Source organism: Triticum dicoccoides, chromosome 3B, assembly GCF_002162155.2.
Source record: "Triticum dicoccoides isolate Atlit2015 ecotype Zavitan chromosome 3B, WEW_v2.0, whole genome shotgun sequence".
In the NCBI taxonomy this organism is placed as follows: Eukaryota; Viridiplantae; Streptophyta; class Magnoliopsida; order Poales; family Poaceae; genus Triticum; species Triticum dicoccoides.
The window spans coordinates 616,508,033-616,525,668 of NC_041385.1; positions in this window are offsets into that span (position 1 = coordinate 616,508,033).

A 17,636-nucleotide genomic window follows, 5' to 3' on the forward strand; every position below is an offset into this window, starting at 1 on the left:
CAATAATCTGGTCAATGCGAGGGAGGGCAAAAGGATCTGCTGGACAAGCCTTGTTAAGATCCGTGTAATCCACACACATACGCCAAGTGCCATTTTTCTTAAGAACCAGCACCGGATTAGCAAGCCACTCTGGATGGAACACTTCAATGATAAAACCAGCTGCTAAGAGCCTGGCCACCTCCTCCCCAATAGCTTTGCGCCTCTCTTCGTTAAACCGGCGGAGAAATTGCTTTACCGGTTTATACTTGGGATCAACATTAAGAGTGTGCTCAGTGAGTTCCCTTGGTACACCTGGCATGTCAGAAGGCTTCCATGCAAAAATGTCCCGATTCTCACGGATGAACTCGATGAGCGCGCTTTCCTATTTAGGGTCCAAGTTGGCACTGACAGTGAACTGCTTGGACGAATCGCCGGGCACGAAGTCAATAAGCTTGGTCTCAGCCGCTGATTTGAACTTCAGATCTGAATCATGCTCCATAGATGGCTTCTTCAAAGGGGTCATGTCCGCCGGATCAACATTGTCCCTATAATATTTTAACTCCTCCGTGGCACAAACCGACTCTGCATAGGTCGCATCACCTTCCTCACATTCCAAAGCAATCTTGCGGCTCCCATGAACCGTTATTGTCCCTTTGTGACCCGGCATCTTGAGCTGCAAATAGATATAACAAGGTCGTGCCATGAATTTGGCATAAGCCGGCCGCCCAAACAAGGCGTGATACGGGCTCCGGATCTTCACCACCTCAAAGGTTAGTGTCTCGGATCGGGAATCATGCTCGTCCCCAAAAGCCACCTCCAGGGCTATCTTACCAATAGGATATGCTGATTTGCCAGGCACCACCCCATGGAACACCGTATTAGATGGTCTGAGATCCTTGTCTGTTAGCCCCATGCGGCGGAATGTCTCATAGTACCGGATGTTAATACTGCTCCCTCCATCCATGAGTACCTTGGTGAATTTATAACCTCCCACCTGAGGGTCTACCACTAATGCCAACTGGCCCAGATTGTCAACCCGGGGGGGTGATCCTCCCTGCTCCACACGATAGGGTGCTCCGACCAGCGTAAATAATGCGGTACGGCCGATTCAACAGAGTTCACTGCTCGCTTATGAAGTTTCCGGTCGCGCTTATCCGAGCTAGTTGTGAAAACGTGATACTGCCCATTGTTCAACTGTTTTGGCTGGCTCTGATAACCCGACCGCTGCTGCTGCTGCTGTTGGTTGTAACCCCCTTGATCGTTCTGATTAACCCGGTTATTATTACCGCCCTGATTGAAACCTGAACCGGAAGCTCCATCGTAACCCGGCCCATGGAAACCGGATCCTGAGTCGCCACCTGACCCACGGTCATACCGGAAGACATTAGAGTTTTTAAATTCCTGCATAATGTAACAATCCTTCCAAAGGTGGTTAGCCGGCGCCTCCTTCGTCCCGTGTTTTGGGCAAGGCTGATTCAGCAAATAGTTTAAGCGATCCGGGTTAGGATTTGGAGCCCCATTACGTTTCGCTGCTTTACCTCTGCGCCGCTGACCCTTGTCCTGCGCATTAGTGTTAGCCACAAAGTCCATGCTGCCATCCGCCTTACGCTTGCCTCCATTTCCATGGCCCGTCGGTTTGTATTGATGCCCCTTAGAGTTGCTATTCTTTTTTCCCTTCCCTGCTTCGTCATCATCAGTCTCGGGATCCTTGGTACTATCAGAATCAGCATTCTTCACTAAAGCGGCCATGAGAGTTCTCATGTCATTACAGAACCGCTTCATACGCCCCAACTTTTGCTTTAGAGGCTTAAACCGGCAGTTGCCCTCCAGGGTTAAGATCGCAGAGTCAGCATTGATCCTGTCAGACGAGTGCAAGATTCAGAAACACGGCGTACCCAATGGGTTGTTGACTCTCCGTCCTTCTGAACACAAGCCGCCAAGTCTACTATGGACTTAGGCTGCTTACACGTATCTTTGAAATTCTGGATAAACCGGGTCCGCAACTGGGCCCATGAACTGATAGAATTAGGCGGCAGGCCCTTCAACCAAGTACGGGCTATGCCTTCAAGCATCATGGTGAAATATTTTGCACATGCGGTCTCATCCACATCTAGCATCTCCATTGCCATCTCATAACTCTCTACCCACGCTTCTGGAGATAAATCAGCGGTGTAATTCGGCACCTTGTGCGGGCCCTTGAAGTCCTTGGGCAGGCGTACATTGCGTAAAGCGGGGACTAAACAGGGCACTCCCAAGCTAGATGCGACCCCTAGCCCGGCAGAGGTGGTAGGATGAACCGGTGTAAGCTGATCCGCCTCGTTCCGTGCTGCTAACTCGGCCTCCCTTCGTGCCCGGGCCCGGTCCACTACATCCTGAGCATCGTGAACATCACCGGCCGGGTTATTGCCACGGGCCGCTTCATGGCCCCGCGCATTGCTTGATATGGCCGGTTCATCCAGGCACCTACTATAGCTCCGGCTTGGATGAGGTGTGGAATGAATCCGATCGCAGCTGTATGAATATGCCTCCTGTTGAATCAAAGCGGTCCGGAGAAGTTCCTTAACCCGGCGCGTCTCTATTGCTTGCGGAGAGTCTCCTTCGACTGGGGTAGCTTCTAATCGCGCAGCAGCTGCGACAAGATTGTTCATAGGATTAGAATAATGACCCGGAGGTGTCTGGACCGGCGGAGGAATCACAATGTTCTGCCGAGGAGGTTCCATCAGGCGGGGTTGGACCGTCGCTCCTGGCCCTAGTGCCTCGACCCGGTTTACCTCCAGGTGCCCCGGCGGATTACTGGTTCCAGCTCCCGGAGTATGAAAGAGATTTCGAGGGTCGAACCCTAACGGCAGGCGTGATCTGTGCTTCCGCTTCAAGACCTCCTGTGATGCGTTCTGGTCGAGCATGAGCTTATAGGCCTGGGCGTCCAAAGCGGCCCGCTCTGCGGCCATCCTGTCCTTCTCTGCTGCCAGGTCGGCTTTAGCTTGTGCGATCTGCTCTCTCACCTTTGCAACCTCTGCATCATGGGCCTCCTGATCCGCCGGATTGGCCTCTGCCATAAGTACAGCTAGTGCATCAAACAGGTCAGACAGAACTTGAACCGGTGGGCTCACAAGGCCTCCTGCCCCTGCTGCCGCTGCCGCTGCTGATCCAGAGAACATTGCTGCTGCGGTCGAGGAGTGATTCGCCGCCTACGTACCGGCCATGAATATTCCAACCCGGTTGATCTGCTCAGGGGGGTCCGAAATACTGTCGCCATCGGAACAGCCCCTAATATGGTCGTCTTGCAACTGGTACAATGATTCTGTCTCTTCGGTTGAGGACTCATCGCCGGAATAGACGATGGTCTCGCTACCATATTCTGACTCGTCCCCATGCTCTCCTCCGTGGATGACTCCCACGAAGGCACGCCTCACGGCCGGTTTAACCTGGGTAGATCTCGCACGCTGAGGCGTCTCGACGAGGTCGGTACGGATGTCCGGCTCAGGCCCAGGCTCACCAATCTTGCCGATAAAAACATGTATGCCACCAAAGGGGACCCGGTACCCGTACTCGATCGAGCCGGCTTCGGGACCCCATCATGCATCGTCGATGTAGAGCTTGCCGCGACGACTCTTGGTCATCCGGCCCACAGCATAGCCTTCGAGTCCTTTGAGCTTGCCCTCCAAGATCATCAAACCATCGTGCGATAGCCCCACGGTGGGCGCCAACTGTCGTGGATTTGTCACGGCAGATGTCCTTGCGAAAGGACTTAGTCGTGGAGCCATCGCTACGGGTTAACTTGAAGGGGTTAAAGCGGACACAAAGACACAGGGGTTTATACTAGTTCGGCCCCTTCGATGAAGGTAAAAGCCTACGTCTAGTTGTGATGGAATTAATGTGGTTTCGATGGCTAGGGAGCAAACAAGCTTCGCCTAGGCTTGAGTTGTTGTTGTCTGTCCTTGAACCGCCGCCGGGTCGTCCCCTTATATACACGGGTGACGCCCGTCGGTCCACAGAGTCCCACACCGGTTCATACTCGTATCCCGGTTGGTCTCCTCTATTCCTAACTTACAATGCAAGTTTACATATCAAGCCGGTTTACGGCTACAGGTTCTAAACCGACTACAGGCCTTGGGCCTTCATCTGCTTAATCACCTTTATACTACTAATGAAGTTAACCCGGCCCAGGTAGGCCGGTTCACGCCCAGTGGTAATATCCCCAACAGTAGTAAATGGAGAACTACTGCGATTGTGTCCTGGTTCGTCCAGATGAGCACCTCAGTAGAGAAAGCCAAAAACTGACTGTCATGATGCAGCGGGAGCTGGTCAACCACTCGATGACTCACCGGAATCTTTGCGATTCCTTCCGTGTTACACGAAGGACCGTTCTTCTGGTCACGTATGTGAACACACCATATTCGGATAACCGTGTACATACCTGGGGCTATATCGTAGATTGATAACCCACAAGTGTAGGGGATCGCAATAGCTTTCGAGGGTGAAGTACAACCCAAATTTATTGATTCGACACAAGGGGAGCCAAAGAATATTCTTGAGTATTAGCAGTTGAGTTGTCAATTCAACCACACCTAGATAACTTAATATCTGCAGCAAGGTATTTAGTAGCAAAGTAGTATGATAGTAATGGTAACAGTGGTAAAAGGTAAAGATAGTAGTAGCAATATTATTGGTGTTTTGTAGTAATTGTAACAGCAGCAACGGAAAAGTAAATAAGCAAAGAACAATATGTGAAAAGCTCGTAGGCAATGGATCAGTGATGGATAATTATGCCGGATGCGATTCCTCATGTAATAGCTATAACATAGGGTGACACAGAACTAGCTCCAGTTCATCAATGTAATGTAGGCATGTATTCCGTAAATAGTCATACGTGCTTATGGAAAAGAACTTGCATGACATCTTTTGTCCTACCCTCCTGTGGCAGCGGGGTCCTAGTGGAAACTAAGGGATATTAAGGCCTCCTTTTAATAGAGAACGGGACCAAAGCATTAACACATAGTGAATACATGAACTCCTCAAACTACGGCCATCACCGAGAAGTATCCCGATTATTGTCACTTCGGGGTTGTCGGATCATAACACATAATAGGTGACTATAGACTTGCAAGATAGGATCAAGAACACACATATATTGATGAAAACATAATAGGTTCAGATCTGAAATCATGGCACTCGGGCCCTAGTGACAAGCATTAAGCATAGCAAAGTCATAGCAACATCAATCTCAGAACATAGTGGATACTAGGGATCAAACCCTAACAAAACTAACTTGATTACATGGTAAATCTCATCCAACCCATCACCGTCCAGCAAGCCTACGATGGAATTACTCACACACGGCAGTGAGCATCATGAAATTGGTGATGGAGGATGGTTGATGATGACGACGGCGACGAATCCCCCTCTCTGGAGCCCCAAACGGACTCCAGATCAGCCCTCCTGAGAGAGATTAGGGTTTGGCAGCGGCTCTGTGTCGTAAAACACGATGAAACTTCATCTTTGATTTTTTTTCTCCGCGAGATGGAATATATGGAGTTGGAGTTGAGATCGGCGGAGCCTCAGGGGGCCCACGAGATAGGGGGCACGCGGATTTTTTATATTTTCTGAAACTTGTCTCTGAGGTTTTCCAGGTCATTCCGAGAACTTTTGTTTTCTACACATGAAACAACATCATGGTAATTCTGCTGAAAACAGCGTCAGTCCGGTTAGTTTCATTCAAATCATACAAGTTAGAGTCCAAAACAAGGGCAAAAGTGTTTGGAAAAGTAGATACGTTGGATACGTATCAACTCCCCCAAGCTTAAACCTTTGCTTGTCCTCAAGCAATTCAGTTGATAGACTAAAAGTGATAAATAAAAACTTCTACAAACTCTATTTGCTCTTTTTGTTGTAAACATGCAAAGCCATCATTTAGGTTTCAACAATATTATAAACTAACCATACTCACAATAACACTCAGGTCTCACAATTACTCATATCAATAACATAATCAACTAGTGAGCCATAATAATAAAACTCGGATGACAACACTTTCTCAAAACAATCATAACATGATATAACAAAATGGTATCTCGCTAGCCCTTTCTGAGACCGCAAAACATAAATGCAGAGCACCTTTAAAGATCAAGGACTGAATAAACATTGTAATTCATGGTAAAAGAGACCAGTCAAGCCATACCCAATATAAACCAATAATAATGAATGCAAATGACAGTGTGCTCTCCAGCGGGTGCTTTTTAATAAGAAGGGTGATGACTCAACATAAAAGTAAATAGATAGGCCCTTCACAGAGGGAAGCAGGGATTTGTAGAGGTGCCAGAGCTCGATTTTAAAACAGAGATTGCATAACATTTTGAGCGGCATACTTTCGCTGTCAACGCAACAACTATGAGATGGTTGTATCTTCCATACTACATGCATTATAGGTAGTTCCCACGCAGAATGGTAAAAGTTTATACTCCCCCAACCACCAACAAGCATCAACCCATGTCTTGCTCGAAACAACGAGTGCCTCCAACTAACAACAACCCTGGGGGAGTTTTGTTTAATTATTTTGATTTGCTTTGATCTTTTTGGATCATGGGACTGGGCATCCCGGTTACCGGCCCTTTCTCGTGAATGAGGAGCGGAGTCCACTCCTCTGAGAATAACCCACCTAGCATGGAAGATATAGGCAGCCCTAGTTGTAACATGAGCTGCTCGAGCATACAAAACAGAATTTCATTTGAAGGTTTGGAGTTTGGCACATACAAATTTACTTGGAACGGCAGGTAAATACCGCATATAGGAAGGTATAATGGACTCATATGGAACAACTTTGGGGTTTTAAGGAGTTTGGATGCACAAGCAGTATTCCCGCTTAGTACAGGTGAAGGCTAGCAAAAGACTGGGAAGAGACTAACTGAGAGAGCGATAACAGTCATAAACATGCATTAAAACTAATTCACACCGAATACAAACATGAGTAGGATATAATCCACCATGAACATAAATATCGTGAAGGCTATGTTGATTTTGTTTCAACTACATGTGTGAACATGTGCCAAGTCGAGTCACTCAATTCATTCAAAGGAGGATACCATGCCACCATACCACATCATAATCATTTTAATAGCATGTTGGCACGCAAGGTAAACCATTATAACTCAAAGCTAATCAAGCATGACACAAGCAACTATAATCTCTAAATGTTATTGAAAATATGTTTACTTCATAATAAGCTGACTCAGGAACGATGAACTCATCATATTTACAAAAACAAGACAGGTCAAGTTCATACCAGCTTCTCTCATCTCAATCAGTCCATCATATGTCATCATTATTGCCTTTCACTTGCACGACCGAACGATGTGTATAATAATAATAGTGTACGTGCGTTGGACTAAGCTGGAATCTGCAAGCATTCAACTCAAGAGAGAAGACAAAGTAATATGGGTTCTAAATTAAATAAATAATCATGCATATGAGAGCCACTAAACATTTTCAATAAGGTCTTCTCGCCCCCCCAAAGGAAAGAAAAGAAAAGAAAACTATTTACACGGGAGAGCTCCCAACAAGTAAAACAAGAACGAGAAATCTTTTTGGGTTTTCATTTTAATTTCTACTACAAGCAAGGAAATTAAACTAACTAATTTTTTTGGTTTTTCTCAAGGTTTATCAAACACACAAGAAGAAAACTAGAAAAACAAATTTTGAACTAACATGGATAATACAATGAAAGAGTATGAGCACTGACAACTAGTGTGTGAACATGAATGTAAAGTCGGTGAGAAATACATACTCCCCCAAGCTTAGGCTTTTGGCCTAAGTTGGTCTAATGCCAGGGACCGCTGCTACTCTCCCCGGTGTACTGGGAAGTGTAATCAGGATACCACTGGTTGGCCATCTCCGAATCCCACTGGAAAGATGATGCATGGTAAGGGTCCAGTGCAGGTTCCGGCTCAGGTTCAGGTTCTGGAGTGGATGCTTGGCCTCTATAAGCATACACCGCCTCCGGTGTAACAAGAAAATTATCTGCAGTCAAATCAAACAACAGAGGTGCAGGCAGAATAATAGTTTCACTGTATTTTTTATTAAATCTCAAGTTATACAGGAGCGTCTTATCTTCATTCTGAACGATAAAGTTGTGTGCTACCATCCTCTTGTAATCTAAAATGTAAGAAGGCAGGATCGTCTCCCCCTTTTCATAATGCGTAATAGGTATCCTAAAATGTCTAGCAAGACGTGAAGCATAGATACCTCCAAATATGGGGCCTTTTGTACGATTCAGGCTTAGCCGTTTAGCAATGACGACACCCATACTAAAACTATTGTCTCCAAACAAGGCATGCTGAAGAATGATAATATCAGGAACATTAAAGTTTCCACTATTTCCACGACCAATCAAGCATCTACTAGCAAATATAGCAAAGTAACGTAAAACAGGAAAGTGTATGCTAGAGATTTTTGCCTCGGAACCTTTCTTTGGCTCCTCTACAGCTATAGTGTTAACAAAGCCCTCCACATCTTCACGATGGGGTTCCTCTAACTCTCCCCCAAAAGGTATCCTACATACCGCGCAAAAGTCACGTAAAGTCATTTCTCTGAATTCATCATATAAATGAAATAACACTGATGGTGGTGACTTCTTAGGATAATAATAAAAGTTTTGCACGAAAGTACTGGTAAGCAAGAGATACTGATCTATTCGGTCGAGGAGAAAATCGTTGAGGCTTGCATTCTCGATCAAAGAATAAAAATCTTCATGAATTCCAGCTTCTTTCAAGAAATTATCACATGGCCATTCACACGAGCGTACTTCCGCTAAGCGAGGAAGATTATACTTGCCTTTTTCCTTCTCTTTAGCTTTTTTTTCCTGAGAGCCTTTGCTAGAAGAGCCCCTCAAAAGTCTCCTTAACATTTTCTGAAAATTTCTGAAATTTTAGTAACTTCAAAATAAAAGTGAATAAGACTTAACAAGAATGGTAGCAACTACTCCTACCAGTGCCTAGAGCCTATATCATGCATTAGAATTACTTGGAACCTCATAAATTTAACATGCAAGCTCAAGAATAGGGTCACCAAGGCAGCAAGGATTTACAATGAATAAAGCACTAGAACAAAAACTAATTGGACCAATGGAGGAGTCACATACCAAGCAACAATCTCCCAAAGCAGTTTTGTGAATGGAGCTTTGAGCAAGGAGATCGAAAATCGCAGCAAAATGAGCTAGAACTCGTGCTTGAGCTGGATGGGGATTTTTTTGGGTAGAAGATGGAGTGTGTGGGTGCTGGCATAAGTGGAGGGGGGCTACTAGGGGCCCACGAGACAGGGGGCGCGCCCTATAGGGGGGGGCGCCCTCCACTCTCGTGGCCTGGTGCTTGCCCCTCCTGCAGTGATTTCAGTGCCTAAAATCCTCAAATATTCCATAAAAATCATACTGAATTTGCAGGGCATTTGGAGCACTTTTATTTTCGAGATATTTTTTCATTGCACGGAAAACTCAGAAATCAAATGGATAATACTATTTTTGCTTTATTTATTTTAAATAAAAAAAGTAAAAAGAAAGTACAGAAGGTTGTGCCTTCTAGTTTCATCCATCTCATGATCATCAAAATGAATCCACTAACAAGGTTGATCAAGTCTTGTTAACAAACTCATTCCAAATAACACGGAACCAGAGAAATTTCGAATAACACTAGGTTACCTCAACGGGGATATGAAAATCCCCAACAATAAGAATATCATACTTTTTCTTGACAGTAGGGATAGGAAATTCAAAACCTCCAATAATGATAGTTGGAACTTTTCCAATAGAATTGATGCTATGAACTTGACATTGTTTCCTCGGAAAGTGTACCATATGCTCATTACCATTAACATGGAAGGTGACATTGCCTTTGTTGCAATCAATAACAGCCCCTGCAATATTCAAAAAGGGTCTACCAAGGATAATAGACATACTATCGTCCTCGGGGATATCAAGAATAACAAAGTCTGTTAAGATAGTGACATTTGCAACCACAACAGGCACATCCTCACAAATACCGACAGGTATAGCAGTTGATTTATCAGCCATTTGCAAAGATATTTCAGTAGGTGTCAACTTATTCAATTCAAGTCTACGATATAAAGAGAGAGGCATAACACTAACACCAGCTCCTAAATCACATAAAGCGGTTTTAACATAATTTCTTTTAATAGAGCAAGGTATAGTGGGTACTCCAGGATCACCAAGTTTCTTAGGTATTCCACCCTTAAAGGTATAGTTGGCAAGCATGGTGGAAATCTCAGTTTCAGGTACTTTCCTCTTATTAGTGATGATATATTTCGTATATTTAGCATAAGGGTTTGTTTTAAGCATATCAGTTAAGCGCATGCGTAAGAAAATAGGTCTAATCATTTCAGCAAAACGCTCAAAGTCCTCATCATCCTTTGTCTTAGATGGTTTAGGAGGAAAGGGCATGGGTTTCTGAACCCATGGTTCTCTTTCTCTACCATTCTTCCTAGCAACAAAATCTCTCTTATCATAACGTTGGTTTCTTGATTGTGGGTTATCAAGACCAATAGTGGGTTCAATTTCTATTTCATTGTTATTACTAGGTTGAGCATCCGCATGAACATCATTATTAGCATTATCATCAGGTTCATGTTCATATCCGGATTGTGTTTCAGCATCAGAGTTAGAAGTATTATTAGGATTCTCAGGTGTTTCTACATTAGGTTCACTGGAGGTTTGCAAAGTCCTATCATTCTTCTTTTTCTTCTTCTTAGAAGAACTAGGAGCATCTAGATTATTATTCTGAGAATCTTGTTCAATTCTTGTAGGGTGGCCTTCAAGATACAAAGGTTCCCGAGCCATTCTACCAGTTCTAGTAGCCACTCTAACAGCAAAGTCATTTTTATTATTTAATTCAGCAAGCAATTCATTCTGGGCCTTAAGTACTTGTTCAGCTTGAGTTGCAACCATAGAAGCATGTTTACTAGTGATTTTAAGTTCACTTTTAACTCTAGCTACATAATCATTCAAGTGTACTATCGTATAAGCATTATTCTTCAATTGTCTACCAACATAATCATTGAAATTTGCTTGTCTATTCATGAAATCATCAAATTCATCTAAGCAAGGGCTATCAAATTTAGTAGATGGGATTTCATCTTTATCATATCTATAGAGAGAATTTACCTTTACTACCTGTGTCGGATTATCAAGACAATGCGTTTCTTCAACATGCGGTATATTAAGACCATGTATTTCTTCAACAGGAGGTAAATTCTTAACACCTTCAGCTTTAATACCTTTTTCTTTCATTGATTTCTTTGCCTCTTGCATATCTTCGGGACTGAGAAATAGAACACCTCTCTTCTTTGGAGTGAGTTTAGGAATAGGCTCAGGAGTTGGCTCAATTGGTTCAGGAATTTCCTCAGGAATTGGCTCAGGGATAGTCTGATTATTTTAATTAGTCAACATATTATTCAATAGTAACTCAGCTTCGTCGACTGCTCTTTCCCTGAAAACACAACCAGCACAACTATCCAAGTAGTCCTTGGAAGCATCGGTTAGTCCATTATAGAAGATATCAAGTATTTCATTTTTCTTAAGTGGATGATATGGTAAAGCATTAAGTAATCGGAGGAGCCTCCTCCAAGCTTGTGGGAGACTCTCTTCTTTGATTTGCACAAAATTATATATTTCCCGCAAGGCAGCTTGTTTCTTGTGAGCAGGGAAATATTTAGCAGAGAAGTAATAAATCATATCCTGGGGACTACGCACACAACCAGGAGCAAGAGAATTATACCAAGTCTTAGCATCACCCTTTAATGAGAAAGGAAATATCTTAAGGATATAAAAGTAGCGAGATTTATCATCATGAGTAAACAGGGTAGCTATATCATTCAACTTGGTAAGATGTGCCACAACAGTTTCAGATTCAAGGCCATAAAAAGGATCGGGTTCTACCAAAGTAATAATTTCAGGATCAACAGAGAATTCATAATCCTTATCAGTAACACAGGTGGGTGAAGCACCAAAAGCAGGGCCAGGTTTCATTCTAGCATTAAGAGATTGTTGCTTCCATTTAGCTAATAATTTCTTAAGATCATATCTATCTTTGCAGGCAAAAATAGCTTCAGCAACTTCTTTATTCATAACATAACCCTCAGGAACAACAGGCAATACATAATCATTGGGAGAATTCTCATCATCACTATCATCAATAATAGCATCTTCAATATATTCATTCTCTCTAGCCCTAGCAAGTTGTTCATCAAGAAATTCACCTAATGGCACAGTAGTATCACGCACATAAGTAGTTTCATCATAAGTATTATGCAAAGCAGAAGTGGCATCATCTATAACATGTGACAAAACAGAATTCATAGTAGCAACAGGCTTAGGTGTCGCAAGCTTATTAATAACAGAAGGAGAATCTAGTGCAGAGCTAGATGGCAGTTCCTTACCTCCCCTTGTAGTTGAGGGATAGATCTTGGTTTTAGAGTCTTTCAATTCTTCACAGTGATCAACCGATATAAATCCCAAGTGACTCAGAGAATAGAGCTATGCTCCCCGGCAATGGCACCAGAAATTAGTCTTGATAACCCACAAGTGTAGGGGATTGCAACAGCTTTCGAGGGTGAAGTACAACCCAAATTTATTGATTCGACACAAGGGGAGCCAAAGAATATTCTTGAGTATTAGTAGTTGAGTTGTCAATTCAACCACACATGGATAACTTAATATCTGCAGCAAGGTATTTAGTAGCAAAGTAGTATGATAGTAATGGTAACAGTGGTAAAAGGTAAAGATAGTAGTAGCAATATTATTGGTGTTTTGTAGTAATTGTAACAGCAGCAACGGAAAAGTAAATAAGCGAAGAACAATATGTGAAAAGCTCGTAGGCAATGGATCAGTGATGGATAATTATGCCGGATGCGATTCCTCGTGTAATAGCTATAACATAGGGTGACACAGAACTAGCTCCAGTTCATCAATGTAATGTAGGCATGTATTCCGTAAATAGTCATACGTGCTTATGGAAAAGAACTTGCATGACATCTTTTGTCCTACCCTCTCGTGGCAGTGGGGTCCTAGTGGAAACTAAGGGATATTAAGGCCTCCTTTTAATAGAGAACCGGACCAAAGCATTAACACATAGTGAATACATGAACTCCTCAAACTACGGCCATCACCGAGAAGTATCCCGATTATTGTCACTTCGGGGTTGTCGGATCATAACACATAATAGGTGACTATAGACTTGCAAGATAGGATCAAGAACACACATATATTGATGAAAACATAATAGGTTCAGATCTGAAATCATGGCACTCGGGCCCTAGTGACAAGCATTAAGCATAGCAAAGTCATAGCAACATCAATCTCAGAACATAGTGGATACTGGGGATCAAACCCTAACAAAACTAACTTGATTACATGATAAATCTCATCCAACCCATCACCGTCCAACAAGCCTACGATGGAATTACTCATGCGCGGCGGTGAGCATCATGAAATTGGTGATGGAGGATGGTTGATAATGATGACGGCGACGAATCCCCCTCTCCGGAGCCCCAAATGGACTCAAGATCAGCCCTCCCAAGAGAGATTCAGGCTTGGCGGCGGCTCCGTGTCATAAAACGCGATGAAACTTTCTCTCTGATTTTGTTTCTCCGTGAGACGGAATATATGGAGTTGGAGTTGAGGTCGGCGGAGCCTCACGGGGCCCACAAGATAGGGGCGCGCCCTATAGGGGGGGCGCGCCCCCCACCCTCGTGGACAGGGTGTGGGCCCCCTGGTCTTCATCTTTTGCGAGGATTTTTTATATTTTGTGAAACTTATCTCCGAGGATTTCTAGGTCATTCCGAGAACTTTTGTTTTCTACACATGAAACAACATCATGGTAATTCTACAGAAAACAGCATCAGTTCGATTAGTTTCATTCAAATCATGCAAGTTAGAGTCCAAAACAAGGGCAAAAGTGTTTGGAAAAGTAGATACATTGGAGACATATCATAGACCCACCATCAAACTCCTATGGCTAAGTGAAAGTGTTAAATCCCTATAGTCTGATTGCCTGGTTCGCCGCTTTGACACCTCCTTGATGGACCAAGACGTTGGGTCAAGAGTGATCAAGTGCTTTTTCAAACACCCCCACGTTATACGCGAGGGGGCCAAAGCCGACGACTAGTAAACTTTCATATTATACAAAAAACGGTCGCACAGGAGGCACTAAAAACTTTTTAGGCAGAAAGTATAAAATATAGCCCTAACATATCATAACATTGTTTTTACAATTTAGATACATTTCACTCGAACATAATAGCTTTCGAGCACTGACCCTTTATCAAGCGGGCACCCTCTAGGACATCTCCAAAATAATGCTCTGACGTGTGATAGTCCTTGCCCTTGGGTGGACTGTTTGCTACAATATCAGTGGCCTTCATCTTCGCCCAGTATGTCTTGACACAGGCAAAGGCCATCCGTGCACCTTCTATGCATGTTGATCGCTTAACAGGGTTGATACGCGGTGCCGCATCAATAAGTCACTGCACCAAACTGAAATAACTATTCAGAAGTGGCTCATACAGCCACAGCCGGACCATGACGTTCTTCATGGAAGGTCCAGATATCTTGTGGAGCTCGGCCCACTGTACCATCTATTCGTTCAGCAACGGCGGATGCCTTGGCATGCTGAATTGCGACCAGAAAAGCTTTTCCGTTGCATGTCCTTCTTGCGCTTGGAAAAACTGCGTCGCATCGGAGACACTCTTCGGCAAGTCCAAAAATGCATCTGGAGAACTTCCCATTTGATTAAGCGGGGCATACTTCGGATCGCCGAATTTAGTTCGTAATAAAAAGGGCTTACCAGCGACGATCTCCCCAGCTTGTCAGATCTCCTCCCGAGCCGCTCTAGACTCGGACCGTGCTTCCCTCTCCTCTCGTAAGGCCTTGTCAAGATCGGCTGCTCTAGTTTTGTTATCTTTCTCGAGAAATTTGCATCGGCTAGTGGCATCCTTTACCTCAAGCGCCATAGTGGATACTCTCTCCTCGCACTGGCGCCGAGTAGCCTATTCGGCCTTTAATTCAGCAACTGCCTTTTCGGCAGCCACATTACTCCTCCCGTCTTTCTCCTTGGTCCGGGCAAGTTTCAAATTGGTAGTGGTAATATTATTGGAAAAGGGGTTATTAAAGACTTCTTACCTTGTGCTGGTGCTTTGCCCTCTATGGGTGGTTCTATTCTTCATAGAACTAGTAGTCTTGCGTATGCTATAGCCATGCTTGTAGTTGAACTTGAAAGACAATTTATGCATATGCATCCTTGCATACAAAGAATTTTTTTGGAATTTTCTAATATTGAGCACTCTTCTGTTAAGCATGCCTCTACTATCTTTTGGCACATGAGTTTAGATTCATAATAAAAGAGGCCAAAGAAATCTTTGCGCACTATAGGGTGGACGCCGGCCGTCCTCCCATAGAAGCGATCCTCTTTGATCAAGAGGAAATTAGGTGTTTTCGATCTTTGGACTATGTTGCTTTTAACGAAAACCTTAGAAAAAAGGTTCCTACCAATGTCCTAGTTGATAGAATTTCCGAACTTAATAATGATTTTGCTCTTCGAAACAATGAGCTAGGATACTCTCTTGAGTATAGGCTCACGAAGTTTTGCCAAAAGAATGCTTATAATGATGAATTAGTTGTGCAATATGAAGGGCCAAAGGAGGAACACATACCTCCTGAGATTGATCTTGGGGACTTTTGTCCCATTGAATTTAGCCCTTTTGATTACTTTTGCTTGCCTCAAAGAAAACTTGATGCTGAACATAGAGAATATGAGATGAGTTTTCGTGATCTATCTTATTATTATGGCACCACTTAGATCTATCCTCGCTTTTATGCCTAGCTAGGGGCGTTAAACAATAGCGCTAGTTGGGAGGCAACCCAATTTTCTTTGTGTTTTTTGTTTTTGTTCCTGTTTAGTAATAAATTTTGCATATACTTTCTGTTTAGATGTGTTTTCATGTTTTATTTAGTGTTTGTGCCAAGTAGAACCTATAGGATAACCTATGGTGATAGTTGATTTGATTCTGCTGAAAAACAGAAACTTTGCGCTCACGATAAAAATGCAATAAAGCATAGGAGCGTGCTTTTGTGTTGATTATTTTTGATGTAGATCAATAGGCAAATTGCCTAATACGTCCTATTTTTGCAGGATTTTTGGAGTTCCAAAAGTATTCGAAAGTTACAAATTTCTACAGATTGTTCTGTTTTTGACAGATTCTGCCTTTCGTGTGTTGTTTGCTTATTTTGATGCATCTATGGCTAGTATGTAAGGGTATGAACCATAGGGAACTTGGAATACAGTAGGCTAAACAGAAATATAAATAAAGAATGAGTTCATTACAGTACCTTATCTGGTGGTTTTTCTTTCTTTCACTAACGGGGCTTATGAGATTTCCTGTTGAGTTTTGTGTTGTGAAGTTTTCAAGTTTTGGGTAAAGATTTAATGGACTATGGAATAAGGAGTGGCGAGAGCCTAATCTTGGGGATGCCCATGGCACCCCAAGATATTCAAGAATATCCAAAAGCCTAAGCTTGGGGATGCCCCCGGAAGGCATCCCCTCTTTCGTCTTTGTTCATTGGTAACTTTACTTGGAGCTATATTTTTATTCGCCACATGATATGTGTTTTGCTTGGAGCGTCTTATATGATATTAGTCTTTGCTTTTTAGTTTAACACAGTCATCCTTGCTGTACACACATTTTGGGAGAAACCCACTTGACTGGAATTTATTAGAATACTCTATGTGCTTCACTTATATCTTTTGAGCTAGATAACTTTTGCTCTAGTGCTTCACTTATATCTTTTAGAGCACAGCGGTGGTTTAATTTTGAAGAAATTGTTGATCTCTCATGCTTCACTTATAATATTTTGAGAGTCTCTTAGAACAGCATGGTATTTGCTATGGTTATAAAATTGGTCCTAGAATTGTAGGCATCCAAGTTCGGTATAATAAAAACTATCATAGAAAGTGAACTAAAAGCTATGATCAATTTGATGCTTGATAATTGTTTTGAGATATAAAGGTAGTAATGTTAGAATCATGCTAGTGGGTAATTATGTAATTGATAAATACTTGTGTTTAAGTAAGCAAGTCCCATAGCATGCACGTATGGTAAAAGTTGTGTGACAAATTTATTGCATGAAGTACTCTTTTGATTGTCTTCCTTATGAGTGGCAGTTGGGGACGAGCGATGGTCTTTTCCTACCAATATATCCCTCTAAGAGCATGCGTAGTAGTACTTTTCTTCGAGGGATAAGTAGATTTTTGCAATAAGTATATGAGTTCTTTATGACTAATGTGAGTCCATGGATATACGCACACTCACCTTTCACTTTGCTAGCCTCTATTATGCCGCGCAACTTTCGCCGGTATCATGCACTCATTATTTATCTTCCTCAAAACAGCCACCATACCTACCTATTATGGCATTTCCATAGCCATTCTGAGATATATTGCCATGCAACTTTCCACCATTCCGTTTATTATGACACGCTCCATCATTGTCATATTGCTCTTTGCATGATCATGTAGTTGACATCGTATTTGTGGCAAGGCCACCTTCATAATTTTTTCATACATGTCACTCTTGATTCATTGCATATCCCGGTACACCGCCGG